An 18,167-nucleotide genomic window follows, 5' to 3' on the forward strand; every position below is an offset into this window, starting at 1 on the left:
TAAAATAATTACAAGATAAAAAGAACTTTTTATATACAATGTTTTTTAAATTCTCTGTTAAATTATTATGCTCAATATGCTCAAACTTGTACTTGATATGAAGTAAGTAGAAAACAAACAAACAATAAAATATAGAATACTGAAATGTCATTTTGACATTTAATTTTGATTTCCATAGTAACGCACGTATATATTAATAATTTAGTTGCTAAGACCACCCCCTTAGCAACTAATAATAGTCTTTTACTTTTTACAGATTTTTTTGAAATAACTTTCCATACAAAACAGAATTAACTGAAAATGAATTCAATTCTGCTTAAAGATGTCTAAAAGTAGTAAAAGAATGCATTGGCATCGTGTCTGATATATTCTAAAAGTTTCAAATGTATAGCTAGTCGGGAAGTTAGTTAAAAATCGATTGCAAGATTTGTACTGGACAAACAAGAATACGAGCTAATAAAAACGTTGTAAAATAGTTTGCTTTATAATCGTTCATTGAAAAGTAATACTAAATAAATTTAGAACCTATTGAAAATTAAGTACAACAATAGTTTTATTAAGAACTGTCCGGTCCATAACAATGCCAGTCACATAATTCCCCAACAAAAGAATATTATCTATCCCTTAATCAAAACTCTTTTGCTTTTTCGCGATAAATATTCCCGAAACGAAAACAATAATTAGGTTAACAACACTTTGGAGGCTCGAGAGCGGTTACAAAATTTTCGTCGAAGCCTCCGTAATCTATTTAAAGGAGTTTTGGAGCCAAAAATAAATTCTTTCGCGGCAATTTTCACGTTTCCTTAATCGGATCAATATATTGAACAGAAAACAAACGAGGCGGAAAACACAGTTTCATTATTGGACCGAGAGGAATTATAACTGAGAAGTCTGTTAATTAACAAATATGCAGGCTAATTAATTCATACTTAGCTGCTACCAACGATATTGAAGAGAGCCTGCTAAATGGTACCTTCCATGTTAATACTATCGACTGAAGATACTTGATGGAATTTGAATTTAAATTCTAATGAATTCAAGCTCTGTACTATTCCATTTAAGTCGTTTTTTGCGACCCGGGTTTTGCCTTTCGGCATCTTCAAGCGCCGTGTACACTCGCCAAAGGTAAACACACTGACAACGAACACTCTGTACTCTAGCTTATATAATAAATCAATACAATAAAGTAGGTAAAAACTCCATTACCGACCTATCAAGCCTAAGGTCACAAAAAATACAATAAACAAATTATGAATAGTTAAAGTGTTAGTAAAAAAAACCCTATCTTATTAATAACAACACACTCGATAGCATATTATAATAAATCGTCAAAACCTAATAATAGATCATTATTCTTTATAAACAATAAAAATACTACTCCATGGTAAGTAGATAAATTGGTGGACTCTAGTTGAATTTTTATGTTGGAATACGAGACTCCGGGCACTCACCTGTTCATCTATGTATCAAAACCGACTAAATGACAGCAGATCGAGCTTAAATTACATGAATGCAGCATCAAAATCGTTAAGTTACTCAGTTAACAGTTGAAATCTTGGTCAGGTACTAGGGTAAGGTTGCTATGATTGGACCACTTAACTTTGTGATGGTGTAACTCATCAAATATTATTGATAAAATAAAACAAATTGTTCATTTCAAAATATTATTTACTTTATTATGTATACATTTAGCATCAATCCAATAAAATTAACCATTTTCGAGATTTAACAGGGAAACCAAATTTTTGTTTGTTGCCGTCTTTGGACCACATACTCCTTGATTGGACCACTAAGTTTCCATCATTGGACTTTGAAAAAATAATAATAATTTACACACGTGGTCCAATCAAGGTGCTTTATAATAATATTTTATAAAAATGAAACAAAAGCATTCTCCGATTCTTCATGGGCTATCACAAATTCATAGTCAGCAAATACATCTTTATTCAGAGGATAAATGCATGTCTTCAGAAAGCCATTTGCAGCCGTACCGACAGAAGCAGCCTAGAATAGGCTTTTCCAAAGAGCATAGATACTTGAAATGTCGTCACACATCTCCCAGGGTTTTGACGAAGCCATTTTTCGGTTTCATCTATGTAATAACTACTCAGCGGCTTAAAAAATGACACATCAGTTTGTGGAATGTATGTGCTGGAAGTCAAAGCATTACTATACCATGTCTCTTTGCATATCTATTGCATCCACGTTTTTGGTGTGGCTTGTGTGACCGTCCAGTATAAGCAAAACTTTTTTTCTGGATATGGTTTTACATTCTTCACAAAATGTTGCATCCATAGAAAAAATATTTCTTTATTAATATAGCCACTGTCTGGGTTGAAAGTAAATATTGAACCAGGTGGTGCTCCATCTTTCAATTCATCTTTTGTTCTCTTCCGTTTAAATATGATAAGCGGGGGAACGAATAGGCTAGCAGCATTGGCACAACATACAGTCATGCATATCCATAGATGTCTGAAGTTTATCAAAAAAATCTTTAATTGTAGCTTGATTAAATCCGGTAGCTCTGTTGAATGAAGTAGCTCTCGGTTGTCGTAGGCTCAAGTTTGGACGCCGCTTCATAAACCCGTAATACCATTTCTTTCCTGCAATTTGCTTTTCTTTATTAAATCTATTCTTTATATTATTTTGCGCAGCAAATTGAAATGCCAATCGCCTGACATCTACTGGAGTGATACCATACAAAGAACTTTCAAGCTCGAGAATGTGTTCGCAAAGCTCTGTCTCTAATAATTCTAATGGTAGATCACCTTCGGAACCAACCATCTGAATTTCTTTTTTGGTTTTTTGATTGCTTCCATCTAGTCTCCGTTTCAGTGTCGCTTTTGGAACTCCAAACATTCGACTTGCCTTGTTCAAACCTACTTCTTTTTTCCTTAACGCCTGTAATGCCAATGACATGCTGGGCTCATTCCAGGTATAGTATTACCTCTCTTCGCCATTATGGAATGCAAAAAGAATATAATGTGAAAAATGTTATAAAATCGTTCCCATGATTGGACCGGTCCAATGGTAGAGATTATCCACGGTCCAATGATAGCAACTACGGGTGCTGTCACAAAAACAAGTTTCACAAAAAAACCAAAGTATTAGCGTAACAACTACTATCATAGTTGCAAATAGTAATAAATTACCTAACATAATTGATGTAAGTACAACCAAATATAGTAAATAGAATCATACTTACATTCGTTTTAGTTTACTTGATTGTTATATTTTATGCACGATGAATACACCAACGAACGTGACTCATTTACCACATCCAAGATGAGACTGAAACAAGAGAGGCACAGAAGAGGCATGGAAAGCTTGCTTTGTGAGGTCACTGATGGTTTCTAACGTCTTTTATTTCTGATATACCTACGTGGTCCAATGAAAGCACTGGTCCAATGATCGCAACCTTCCCCTAAATTAAAAATTTCCCGGGAGACACATAGAATATTATGAAACTTTAACTGGGAGTTAAAATAAGAATTAGCTCAAACAATAGTTTCCGTGGAAAATTTAATGATTCATGCTACAATGTTTGACATAAGTGTATTTTTTATGCCATCTCACTGTTCCTCTAAGGACAATTTTGTTGCATTTAAATTTTTTGCGAACGTGAAAATCTCTTCACTTAGATTGTTCAGCAGTTTTGTATTAGTTCTTGTTACTTACTAAAATTTTCAATTTTCCTCTACGTGCTCCTCTATCCCATGGATATTCTTAACTTAAAGTCATGTAAATTCATCCAAAGTACGTTTGAATTCATGGCAACGTCAGTCTTGGGTAACTGCTCCTAAGATATCCCCAGTCATAAAATAAAATAAAATGAGTCTCGCGATACGCCCGATTAAGACCGGGTGTGGTTTGATGGGGTCATTAACTTCAATGTTCATATATATTTTTATAGTTTGTATGCAAATGAGCAGAATATAAATCCGTTTTTGCTTCACTTTCATTATTTTTAGGCTATATATTTTATAGAAGTAGATTTTCTTCAACATTTTCCAGTACCATGGTTTTTGACAATAGTGGCCTGGCATTCGTATGAGCATGTTATAAAATATGGTAGCAGTACACCAAGTCTGCCTTCTCGTAATATACGAAAAAATATACAAAATGCAAATATTACATGTTGACCTTAATATCGACGGCCGTGGTAAGTTGATAGTATGCTGTTAATACAATTCGTTTAAGGCCATGCACACACGATAACCACTCGGCATAATGAAAATTATAAGAATCATTACAAATATATTGAAAAAAAATCGGTGTGTGTACTTATGTACACGCGTTAGAATTTATACTTCTTTGGCGTAATAAAATAAAATAATCGCACACCACGTTAGTCAAAATTCACATCAACCAAAAATATTCAAAGAGTAATAAAATAGTTTTCACATAAACTAAATATGTAATATCAAACAAAAGTAACGTACCTATGGTAAAAATATTAAGCTTAGTTTTGACAGCTAATCACATATAAAAAGGAGTAGGTACAATTCACAACGCGAAAGAATATTTTTCACCAATCAAAATAATCCATATACTCCTTATTCTATGGTCACTATAGTCGGCTATGATCACATCATTGCGCGAGACATCATGTTTCAGATCTGTCAAATAATAAAATATGATATAAGATAGATTTGACGTTTTAATAGCCCCATTTCAATAAAAACTAGAATAAAGGAAGACCGCTTATTGGAGTGCCGCTGGTTTATTTCTAGATACTTTAACTTATATCACTAAATAAATTATTTAATTATTTCTCGTTGTTTTTATTTTATTTTGGCCATAAATTCGTTTCCTAGGCAACGGAATAATTCTTCGTATATATAATAATAAATTCGCTGCCTAGGTAACGGAACAATTCAAAACTTCGATATTATACTGTATAATCGTCACGATTGCATTATCATACTGTGGCTTAAAGGCAGTGCGTTCGGTTGATAACCGAACAATCGTGGTTGGAATCCAATCGAGTGCGTTTTTTTTCGTGTGAAAAAATAAATTATGTGTTACATGTCACACGCCAAAAATACACTCTGATCTGATTTTCCAAACGCGCCTAAAGAAGTATTCAACATTTTCTCCATGACAAACTAACTCCACGTGAATACGATAACCACTGATGGCTAACAGATTGCAGTGAGTTTTAAATGAGCATCTCTTTAGTGAGTATAGCTGCAGGCCAGATGCTCATCACTAGTATAAAAGCGTAGAGTTTTTAGTCATGGAAAATGTGCAGGAATCCACGGTGGAAGTTACATGACGCAATAAGGTAGTAGGTACAATCGATGCTCGGATGCACCACGTGTATATTTTCCAAATTGTGTGTCAAAGTCACATCCATCCGACATTGTCTACGTAACGTGTTTGTCCCACATATAATATAATATGGTAAAAGCAGCTGCATCGTTTGGTGTTGAGGTTTTACCCAACTCTACAACTGACACGTTATTCTCTATGTTCATGTTTAGAGCATAGACAATGGCAAGTCGGAAATGACAATTATCTAGAGACCTTCAATAATATGTAGAGGTTACAAGGGCACTCAGCCTTTTTCCAAATGATCATGTTAAAAGATAAGGATAAACCTTTACACTCAAAAACATAGTAAAATATAACTTCATACTATCCGCCATGTAATACCACTAATGTATTTGTGCCGTATAAACGATATAAAATACCAACGCGTATTTTTATTCAACACTGCCCATACAATATCACATGTTACATACAAAAGCGACCATCTGGATATAAGATAATAGCCTGCGGTCACCACCAGTGATTTTTTTTCTGTGCAGCTTTGAATAAATAATTCGCACCAGCTCTAGAAAGAAACGCATTCAAAGATCCATAAAATATCTATATATATATATATATATATATATTTATAAACCGAATGTAATTTAGATATACAGTTTTCGGAGAGTGTTTTATGTGACCTTATTGTCTTCTTGGAAATAATTTCTAATAGCTACGTAACCGAAGATGTTTTCAAATTTCATTAGTATGTAAATATCAACGGAACGCATGCACGCCGTTAAGGGGGGACATGCTCGTCGAAGGTCAAAATTGAGTTTTTATTGTATTTTCAAACCATGATCCTGGACACTCCTTAAACGTTGTAGATAATCTATTTATATAATTTTGAAGCCTTATTATCCTTTATTGTTATTTTAAGCATTTGATGACTGCATGAAGTATTTTTGTTACATAAAATAGTATACTTTTAAACCTCTCGCTCTGATGTTTTAGAATATAGTCATATTTCGGTACATAACTGTGCAGCGGTGTTAAAATTTTTTACATTTATTAATTTTTAAACGCATTTATAAAACCATTAGCATAATTTATTACGAGATAATTTTTGTAAAATATTCACGATAAAAAATTATATTGATAATCTCTGTGATCCCAAATTTGACAAGAATTAGGCATTTTATTATTCAAAAAATCGGCAAGATTAACACATTTAAAGATGATTCTAAAGTTATTTATTAAAAGCTATGTCTTTGACCATTCAAGTGTGATAAACATCTTATGAATAATGATTGCTTTATAATAATTATTGACCTAAGAATAAGGTAGTGTTTTTTTGAAATACGCCATTTCTTACCTAACTGAATTTTTTTTATTTTTTTTTTAAACGGTACATGTTCAAACACGCGCGTTAATATCATTTTACTCCCTATTTTAATTATAGTTTGTCAATTTATGGCTAGGGCCGTATGTTGTAGCTTAACCACTGGGGAATGACAAAAGAAATGGCGTATTTCAAAAAAACACTACCTTATTCTTAGGTCAATAATTATTATAAAGCAATCATTATTCGTAAGATGTTTATCACACTTGAATGATCAAAGACATAACTTATAATAAATATCTTTAGAATCATCTTCAAATGTGTTAATCTTGCCGATTTTTTGAATAATAAAATGCCTAATTCTTGTCAAATTTGGGATCACAGAGATTATCAATATAATTTTTTATCGTGAATATTTTACAAAAATTATCTCGTAATAAATTATGCTAATGGTTTTATAAATGCGTTTAAAAATTAATAAATGTAAAAAATCTTAACACCACTGCACAGTTATGTACCGAAATATGACTATATTCTAAAACATTAGAGCGAGAGGTTTAAAAGAATACTATTTTATGTAACAAAAATACTTCATGCAGTCATCAAATGTTTAAAATAACTATAAAGGATAATAAGGCTTCAAAATTATTTAAATAGATTATCTACAACGTTTAAGGAGTGTCCAGGATCATGGTTTGAAAATACAATAAAAACTCAATTTTGACCTTCGACGAGCATGTCCCCCCTTAAACAGACAATACATCCCAGCCTTTCAAAGCACCCATTCGTGATTATATCAGCTAAGAACCTGAAAAATCACCTCATGAACTCGAATGTCTGTAACGAAAAACAGAGTTTACAATTTGTCACTCTCTTGACTCTTGGGGTTAGAGCAGTCTCCACTTTTCAAATGTAGTTGAATTCAGACGAAGAAGTACACCGTTAAATTGTGCAACATATGCTTTACTTTGAAGAGTTTAAGCCATACACCAAATGAAACCTTGGGCTGTTTCTTGGATTAATATCTGAGCGGTTCCATTGTGACGTTTATATTGCTCTGTGCTCATTTTCGTGATTTTGATTTAAAAAAATTAAGTATTACCGTTTTGTTTCTATCCCAAAATGATTATATAAATACATATTATATTGTTTCCATCTTTATGTTATATATTTTAAGACTACCATTGATACACAAGGCTGTTTTCAATAATATATTAGTATTGGAATAAAATAAAATAAAATTGCTATCGTACGCCTTTTGAAAAATAGAGATGTGCTCACAATATCGTTACCAAACATGACTAATCTCCCATTTAAGGACCGCAAACAAAATAGGTAGATACCTAGTGCCTATCTGAAAACGATATCAGCAATCATACGCGCGTAGTATTTGAATAGAAAAACCATTTCGCATGCCCTTGAACCTTGCGGGTTACTTTTTCTCGTTTTGTTTGACTTCAATTACTCATTCATTATATAGATCTCAGATTAGGTTCCTAATGACCATATGACATCGAATAAGCCAACTTAAGTAAGGTCAACCCGAAGACCATATACATTAGTTTTCAGCAGTGGTGTCGTTAAGGAGTACACGAAAGAGTATATTCATCCATTCGGGTTTAAAAATTATCACTAACTAGGTAAATTCACCCAAGATTTTCACAGCGACGTCACTAGGGAATCCAATCCCGAGCCAAAATTCTGATCCCGGAATTTCGGGATTACAATTTGACAATCCCGGGATTGGGATTTTCTTTCATTATTCCATATTTATATTTACAAATAACATTGATAAAATCGGTCAAAAATAAATCTAGTATAATTTATACTATTTAAGACATTTATTGTTAATATTGTATACGTTCAATCTTGGAAATACATAAGTTTAATAATATAATATAAATAATAATGTGAATTTAATATGAGATTGCTGTCTCTGATAGTAACGACTTAATGAATGGGTTAGCGAGATTTAAAATAGTAAAGCAAATCATGGTGTACGTATGGCCTTCCCGCTTCATATATCTAATTAGTCAGTCAAATATGAAACTGCCGTAAAACGTATGAGATCATGGTGTAATTACTTTGTTAATAGTGCGAAGCATTGTTTTTTCCAATCTTTCTCATTTTTATTAATTTATGTGAAAAAATAAAATGAATGGGCAACTTACACGTGGATATAAATCAAATTTCATTCAAACTTAGTTTATTTGTAATGCAGTTATTTGTTATTAAAAGTATTTTTCCTGTTAAATTTTCGTTTTTATTTTATTTTCCATAAAAATTGATAAAAAAATGAATCCCGAAAGTTTCTGGATTATGTTTATCAATCCCGGGATTCATAGGTATCGAAAATAGCTCGGGATCCCGGGATTGGAATCCCTAGACGTGACACATATAATATATGAAAAAACACCGATGAGGCGCTTCACGTTTAATGATCCATAAGGAAAGCGGAGTGAGGGAAGAATACGCGTGTCTGGAAACTTGCAATTCGCCGTATCACACTTTATCGTAAAATATTGTATCGGAAATATATGGCCGTACATTAAAGACCGTTCAACCTCTTTGGGTCGTATAGTACTGAGATAAAATTCATGCCCAAATAAAACCACGGTTCTTGTCGGTTTACACTTTACAGGAAGCCAACAACAAACAAATTTTGAAAATAGCTGATATACTAGATTATTTGTTAGGTTTGGTTAGGTTTTCATTCTTGAATTCATGAATTTTGCCCATATCAGCTATGAAAATTGAATCAATGAATTGAATAAAATTGGAGACCGTATAGTAAGTATACAGTCACCTCTTTCCGATAATAAAGCTCACGGCGAACTGTGTTACGATAAAATGTACTTTTTACAAGTAACTAAGAATACGACGTTTGTGTCTTGATACCCTACAAAAAGACATGCAAACACTAAGAGTAGTTCACTAAAGAAGAAGAGCAAAAGGCCAGACAGAGTGTAGAAACCAAAAAGGGAGCCAATGTCTATCCTGTATTCACGGAAAAAAGAAGAAGTTAATTTCCGTAGATGGTATAAAACCAAATTAACAATATAGTTATTAAGGTTTGTTAGATTATTTTTGGTGCTAAGTTTTAAATTATCTTGACGCGTGATGTATTTATGCAAATTTACTTCCGGTGTCTCTGCTCCACCAAGAACATGCGAGAAACCTTGCAATTATATTCCCAATACTGAATAGTTGTTGAGTATTGCAACAATTTATATATTATCGATCTAATTTTGAAGCAAATTAAATGGTAAAATACCTATATCAATAGTTAAATATTATTTTATTGAATTACGATCACTGCGATGTAGAATCTGCATTGTCACCGCAGGGCCTTGGGTCGCCCCGTGTAATACAGCCACGAGTTTCAAAGCCCAACCCACGTCGGACCTTTTTCCAGGGATTGTGCCCATAAAATATAGATTTGGCAAAATCAAAATGTAATGCGAAATGATATGGATCTTGTAGGTGAATACACTTTGTATAAGTCGCCATTGGAAGTGATGACCCAGATTTATCTTGTTTTTTGGCGATTATCCTACCATTTTTTTTGTCATTGATTGACCTTTGCATAAAACCGAAGAGGTCGCTGTAAATCTTCCTTTCTTTTTCATTTATTTACTCTCGTTAACTCGGAGATTTTCAAAGTATACGGCATGCAAAAAAATTGGATCCCCGATAGTTGATAGAAGTCTTACATACATTCTGTATTAAGAATTTTGACGTCGATTCGATTTTCAAATCTAGCTATGTATTAGGTATACGTGTGTTATTATTTTTTCTCCTATTGGCAGTTCCAAAAACAAAATGGCAACTCTCTTTCTGGTATGAAATCTATTGTTTTTTCTACATAACCTGCATAATATGCATTTTAATAAAAGTATGTTGACATAACATTTGATTAGTGAGCAACTTTCTACAAGTAGCTAAACTTTATATTCAAATGACTGCTTTGATAATATTGCAATATTTGAAATGCGTGAAATGCCAAATTTAAGTCGAATTTAAAATTATGCACTATCCTATTTTATGAATAAATTTAAGTATTCAAAGCAATATCTGACTGGAAGAATCTGAAATTATAGTGAAATGCCATAATAGAAGTATGTACTTCTCTTCAAATGAAAATGCAATATAAAGACGTTACCTATTTATAGCCAACTTAATCAGTAGACCAGAGGTAATGTTGTGCTTAAATTTCATACATGTATGTTTCATCTCTATAGAGTAAGGTTTTTTCAACATCTTTAGCGCCACGATTAATTCCCAAGGGCACCACAGAATATCCGACAAGTTCCTTTATCCCAGGAAAACTTAATTCAATACAATACATAATCATAATTGAATTATATAGAATCAAAATAAGAATTATCCATAAACCGATATATTTAGAAATACTTTTGAAAAAGGCAATGTGTACTTTAACATTTACGAAGAAAACTTGTTGAAATTTATGGAATCCTAAAAATATCTTACATACATATTTAATTAGGTACTTAAAATATTACACACATCGGCCTTATGACGTGTTAAGCGGTCGTTTTTGCATAAATACGAATTTGTGGGTTGTGGGTTCAAACCGGCGACTCAATGATTTAGGAAAATGTCTAACAACTATCAAATAAAAACAGTTAATACATTCTCTAATATTATACTCTGTATAATATTATATTCGAATATGGTATTTTATTACCACGTTTTTTATTAGCTCGTATTCTTGTGTGTCCAGTACAAATTTTTTCTTGTTTGTTCAAGATTTGTATTGGACGATTGAAAATTTTTAACTAACTTCCCGACTAGCTAGACATTTGAAACTTTTAGAATATATTATCATAACACGACGACACTGCATTATTTTAATACTTTTGGCCTATAAGCTATAAGCAGAATTGAATTCATTTTCAGTTAATTCTGTTTTGTATATTTCGGAAAAAAATCGTTAAAAGTAATATTTACTACTCACTATTGTTGGTTGCTAAGGGAGTCCTAGCAACTAAATTATTAATATATACGTGTGTTACTATATTATTGTTCGTTATTATTGGCAAATAAGGTTTCATATTGTTGCACTAGCTTGTGAGCTCCAGTGAAGTTAGATTTTTTTCTTCATCACGAAATGTATATTGTTTTTGACAATAACCTAATGTTCAAGAAGATAGATAATCTCATTAGGATTGAAGACCCATTCAAATGGCCTGATTTAAAGGTTGGTACTAGTAAAACCCGTCAATTTTAATAAAACAATTAATAGACAATCTTATCACCTATTTTTACACTGAATAAAAATTTGTATTATGAGTACACAAATATCAGCATATTTCATATTCCTAGTATGATCATCTGTGTTAAAATCAAATCATTGATCTGACATGAAAATTCATTTCACTTATTTAGAATGTTCTATATTTAAAATCTTGTCATTACTTTTATCAGATTTATTTACTTAATAAACGATAAACTTTCCTGATTTTAAACTCCCTGTTTATTTTGTGATATTTTATGAAGAATTTTTGTTTCACATTATTTCTTTTAGAATATTTTATTCTTTTTTGACTAAATCAGTTTGAATTAAAAAGTAATAAATTGTTTTAACGGAATAGATGTTAATTTATGAATGGTAATTACATTATGAAAAATTAAAATAAAAGAAAAAAATAATCCCAGAAGGGTTATCCCAATTTAAATCTAAGAATTCATACAAGGTACACATGCTTATTTCAGGCAGACTAAATGAAGTCATTTGATTTGAATAGAGAAAGATTTAAATCAAACTCCATGTAACATAAAAGGCCAAGTAAAATCTTTTTAGTGACTAATTCGGCAAAATCTGTTCAAATTAACTCATCAACCCTTCACACTTTCAGTCCGGCATCTTTGATCCCAATTTTAGATTTATTCAACTTACCGTCCGTTTATCTTACACTAAGTTAATTATTTAAATGTTTCAACTTATTAGCAAGGGTTGGTAAATAGTTTTATTAAGAGATTTCAAACATTTTGTAAACATCCCTTTTTGACGGTATGACCCTTTGGAATGACGAAATATCCACATTGCGGTAAGTGAAGTTCGTACCTAACAAATACCTACTTACCGTTACTTATACACCGTTTACACGTGCATAGATTTACTGTTGACAGTACGTATTATCACGACTATAACAAGAAAATTTACGTGTAAATGCGTATTATCGTGCAAGTTGCAAGATTGCATACATGGATCAAAAAAGTTCAGAAGCTTCTGAATTTTCACGTAATAATACGCAGTATAACAACAGTGGTGAACTTACCCGAAGAAATACGAAATATACGGCACAGAACATTTTGACGTTTACTGATTATCTAGAAACCTGTATATCTATGACAACATCGCATCTCGTTTACGCTTGAAGAATGAGATCGCAGAGACAGTCAGCACTTTTACGTGTTTACAGTTATTATCGCGATAGTTTAAAATATACAATATTGGTGCAAGTAAATTCATGCACGTGTACATGTGTCTACAGACCTACAAACTTATCTGGAGAATGGCCAAAAATGGAACTACGAACTACCATAGGACGCCATATTGAAAAACGTCGTTTAAATGTCATATTTTGCCAGTTACGAGTCGTGATTGGGTAGTTTTCGACAGTGGTTCCCCCATTTCATTCTCCAGATAAGTTTGTAGGTCTGTAATGGTAAGTACATAATATCATTCTCTATTCAAAAAATAACACTATTAAATTAAAATTTTGGAGTAAGCGCTGTTTTATTTTTCAAAATAATATTCAAAACTCAAAATTAACTACTTTTTAACATTAAACATTCTAAATTCAAAAATGTGGTTATCAAATAATCACATCATTTTGGAATATAATTCTAAATTCAACAGAATATTAGGATAGAGATAAAGGTAAAGACAAAGACAAAGAAAAACATCATTCTATAGAGATAGTAGGTATATTATAAAAGTGAAGCTGAAAAAATTCTACTACATCTAATGAAGTCATTAATTTGACTTGACAGTTTTGTGATCATAGACTTATTTGTATTTTTTTAAACAAGGATATATCATTATGTTGAAAATATGTATGAGAACAACAACAAATATACATTAATAATTAATTAAACTAGAGTTTACGTCATAGATATCCATTATTTAGATTTGGAGAAAGAGTATCATATTAGAGTATAAATTAACCTGTTTATTAGTAATATTCTTAAACTGTTTTTATACAAATAGTGATATTTAAATCCATATAATATACTGGCAAATATTAATTTTCATGTTCCCACCAATATCACTCGTAACTCTACGGTCTTCAAGATACCTCGTCGCAGGACAGATGTTATGTTTCATGATGCTGTGTATTGTGCGATTAACTTATTTGATGGCACCATAAAGGTTGATTTATTTTTTATTAACTATATAATGCTTGTGGGCGTGTTAAAAAGGTTAAATTTATAATTGTATATATTATCATGTTTCTTCATATTTACATAATATACAGATGCTGTCTTTTCTATTTTTTTGTTATATTAGTTGTTATTTGTAATTAGATATTTTTTTATTTTGTATGTATTATGTATTATGGCGCATTGGCCAATCACTGTAATGCCGTAATATTCTTTTTCTAGATAAATAAATAAATAAAATAAAATAAATGAGGACTACGCTACTGTTGCAAACATGAAGAAAAACAGGCATTACCCTTTCGCTCTATCATGACCATCCAAAATTGGAAGAAGGCTTTTCACCATATATAAATAATTTCATTTAATTATATAATATATTATCTAATTCATTATTCAAAATATGTACAACTTTTAATTGAATAATGAGAAAATAATTATAATCACAAAACTAAAATGTTTGTACACAAAAAATATTCAATTAAAAATGTTTTTTTTATATGTCAACAGATGAGTACATAATATGATACATACTTAATGTTTTCTACAAATTTTTCCTACAACAATACATATTATTTTGCTTTAAAAGCATCATTTTCCTATTTATAAAAGTATAATAACAATTTCAAAAGAAAAATAAATACTCAATTTACTTTTAAATAACAAAACTAAATTGATTATCCGATATTATTTTTCCTTTTAATGTGATAGAGCAAAGCCATAACACAACAAAGTTAAAAATATCCAAAGTACCTCTAAAAACCACGTCAAACTATTTTCAGATTTAGCTTTGTAATTTTATTACCCAAGAAGTAATCGGTCGTAACTAATTGTAATTTTATTCAACGTGCGAATAAAGGAAACTTTGTAATATATTACGATAATATACCTATAACCTATTCATATAATTGATTCATCGGTGTGTTTAATATAATATCTTTCAACTAGTCCCTAAAGAGGTGAATTAACTTGACTTTGAAAAATATAAGTAAAGAATTTAATTTGTAATAAAATTTCTCCAAATGACTATCAGTTAATGCTAGTTAGGTATATTATTATACCATTAAATCCGTAGATGCTAAAATCATAATATTTTATTCTATACATATAATAAATAAAATAAAATAAAATATAAAAAATCCTAGATAGATAGATATATATACATAACAGATATAATTATAGGTTATATTATATACATTAGATATTGTCAATTCACTGACATTTACTTTTTGTCTGTAAGAAATAAAAAGGCTTTTTTATTTTATTTATTTTTCTTATGATACTGCAATCGTGATGATTATACAGTATAATATTATAGTTAAGAATTGTTCCGTTGCCTAGGCAGCGAATTTATTATTGTCGGCCATTTGCAATTCCTTACGTAAACAAACTATTAAACGTCAGAGTGGCATTTGGTACTTTAAAAATAAAGACAACGAGAAACCATTATATAATTTACTAATATAAGGCAAAGTGTATAGAAATAAACCAACGGCGCTTCAATAAGTGGCCCGTTTTCTTACGTGTGTAATTTAACAAGATAATTAAGAGCTAGTCGAACAATCTAGGTTATCACAAGTTTTATTTTTGTTTTGTTACGCCAAAGAAGTATAACTTCTACCGCGCGTACATAAGTACACCGGTTTTTTTATACAAAAAATGGCATTTATTTGAAACTAGAACCTGCGCCGCATATTGTTTTTAGAAAAATAAAAAAAGGCTAAAACCTGGGCTAACAGTTATAGCTTTACTTAGACATTTTTTTTTAAATATTCTTATTTTTTTTTTCTTAATACTCAAGCCGTTTTTTTCAACGTTCTGTCGAAGCGAGTTTTAATGAAAACCGCTATTGGTTAACTGGCTTTGTAACTATTATCTTAAATTTGTGAGTAGGTACGCAATGACAAGTCTTCTCTTCGGTAATATCATAGAGATACTTGAAAATATATTTTCTATATTTATAATTCAAATTCTGTACATTATGAAAAGTATTATCTAACTATACCAGATGACTAAATAAGCTGTCACCGGAAGACTAAAAAGTAGGCTGTCTGAAAAATCTCAGTAAATTTGATGCTTTGTACATAAATCAAGATTTGTGTATATAAAAAAGGGAAGGTCTGAAAGGGGCATTCTTGAGTATGAAAAGGGGCGCTACTTGTCCCTTTATAGTTTGCTGGATAAAGCGACCACCTCAACTGCCAAAAGCATGCTTTTGAAATCGATAAAGTAAACGATCTGGCCGAAATGTGTGAAGACATCTTGCTTTGACAAAGATATTACAGACAATATTTTGTATCTTTGCCAAAGATGACGAAAAATCTTTCTATATGAACGTGGCTTTTATACATGAATTAAAAAATGTTACAGAGGCTTATAATTAAATTAGCTGTAAATCATTTTGAATTGCTGGTATACTTGCGACAAGTTTCATTATGGTCTTCTGTGATTTATTTTCTACAGTGCTACTAAATTAAAATAATCTTGAACCTATTAATAAAATGCTGAATTAAGGTTTTTAAAAGCTAACTTCAGTCAAACTCGGTCATTAAGATCACGGACATAGTGAGATCTCGGATGTTAGCATTACTAATGAGGAAACATTCGTTGACATTCTTGTTTATGATTTTCTCCATACATTTATTCACTTTTACAACGAGCTACTTATCGGGTTGCCGAGCAAAAAAATATACAAAAATGTTCTTAAAGCTGTTAATGTGTCGATAGTTTAAAAATATTTTCGACCCTAAACAACAAAATCCGACTGTATACTGATGCCGCCGGGATCAGATTACGTTTATGACACTAGTCAAGTGTCTAAGTAGGTACCTAATTGGTGTTTTCGCTGACAATATTGAAAAAGTTCCACGCATATGGTTGAAATTTCATGTAAAAACCCAAGCTGAAGTCAGTAGGTACCTACCAGCGTTCATTACAATAAACAACTTCTTTTGTTGTTTATGAATGCTTGTTTCGGGGAAAAATTCTAATTGTGTATTTTTGTTTGTATTGCGACTTTTTGTGTTATGTGACCGCTCATTTAAAAATACATATTCTCCGATATAACGAGTAATGCTTATAACGAGCAAATTCAGTCGGTCCCATATTCCTCGTAATAACCGAGTTCGACTGGCATTGCCTTGTAATGTATTTTTGAAAAACTAATACTGACGATCTAACGGCCTGGCCTGTCTATCTCTTAGACGTTTTCTACGTATTATTGCGTATCACTAATAGATTAAATTAATTTATCCATCGATTGTCTTTCTTAAAGCTATACATCCTACCCACTATTAATTATTTTTTTGACCATGTCTGATTCTAATAAGATCATGTACCTACATAGACTGGAGGTTTTTGTTAACAGATTTTTTTACGATAAATGGATATTAGCCTTTTACTCAACTTATTAGGTCCATACTCTGACATATTGAAAAACCATTTGTGTATTTGGCCGACCCAGAGAACCACGACATTACAAACCGACGCGTAAGCCGCTCGGCCATCTTAAAAAGTCATATTATTATACTAGATAATAATGTATAGTCGAGTCGCACTAGTAAATGAAACAATAAACAACCATAAAAACAGTTCTGTGTTTATTAATCAAATAATATGTATCCGTATAAAAAACTAAGCTTAGTAGTTGGACGTAATACTACATTAAAATATAATTAAAATAACACAACTACACTATTTTGTCTACACAAATAATAAATCATCTACGCAAATAAAAATATTTAAAATTTTCTTTATTCAGATAACGAAAAGTACAACATTTTTTCCCATCAATACTCATTATCGAAGGAATATTACACAGCATATCATATTAAGATCCTTGGTGATTGGTACGAGTGAAACTCTATAAAACTGATCCTGATGGCAGATGATAATTTATAAACCGCCCTGATGGTGGTCGAATAAGAGATGGTACTAATAGAACAAAGAGGCTTTTAAATATAGAAAATCCTTGACAATTTACCACACGGGCTAAATTTTACTTGAGGCCCCAAGTCAGTCATAAAATACGAACACATAATCTTGGGATGAGGAAATCTCACATAAAGCAAGGGAACAGAAGGCAATTAATGCCTTCGAGATGTAGTGATGGCGATGAATACTTCATATGTCTTGGACAGAGCATAGGACGAACCAATCAATCATC

Source organism: Rhyacophila brunnea, unplaced genomic scaffold (assembly GCF_057557595.1).
Source record: "Rhyacophila brunnea isolate RB1 unplaced genomic scaffold, BYU_Rbru_1.0 scaffold_21, whole genome shotgun sequence".
NCBI classification, from domain to species: domain Eukaryota; kingdom Metazoa; phylum Arthropoda; class Insecta; order Trichoptera; family Rhyacophilidae; genus Rhyacophila; species Rhyacophila brunnea.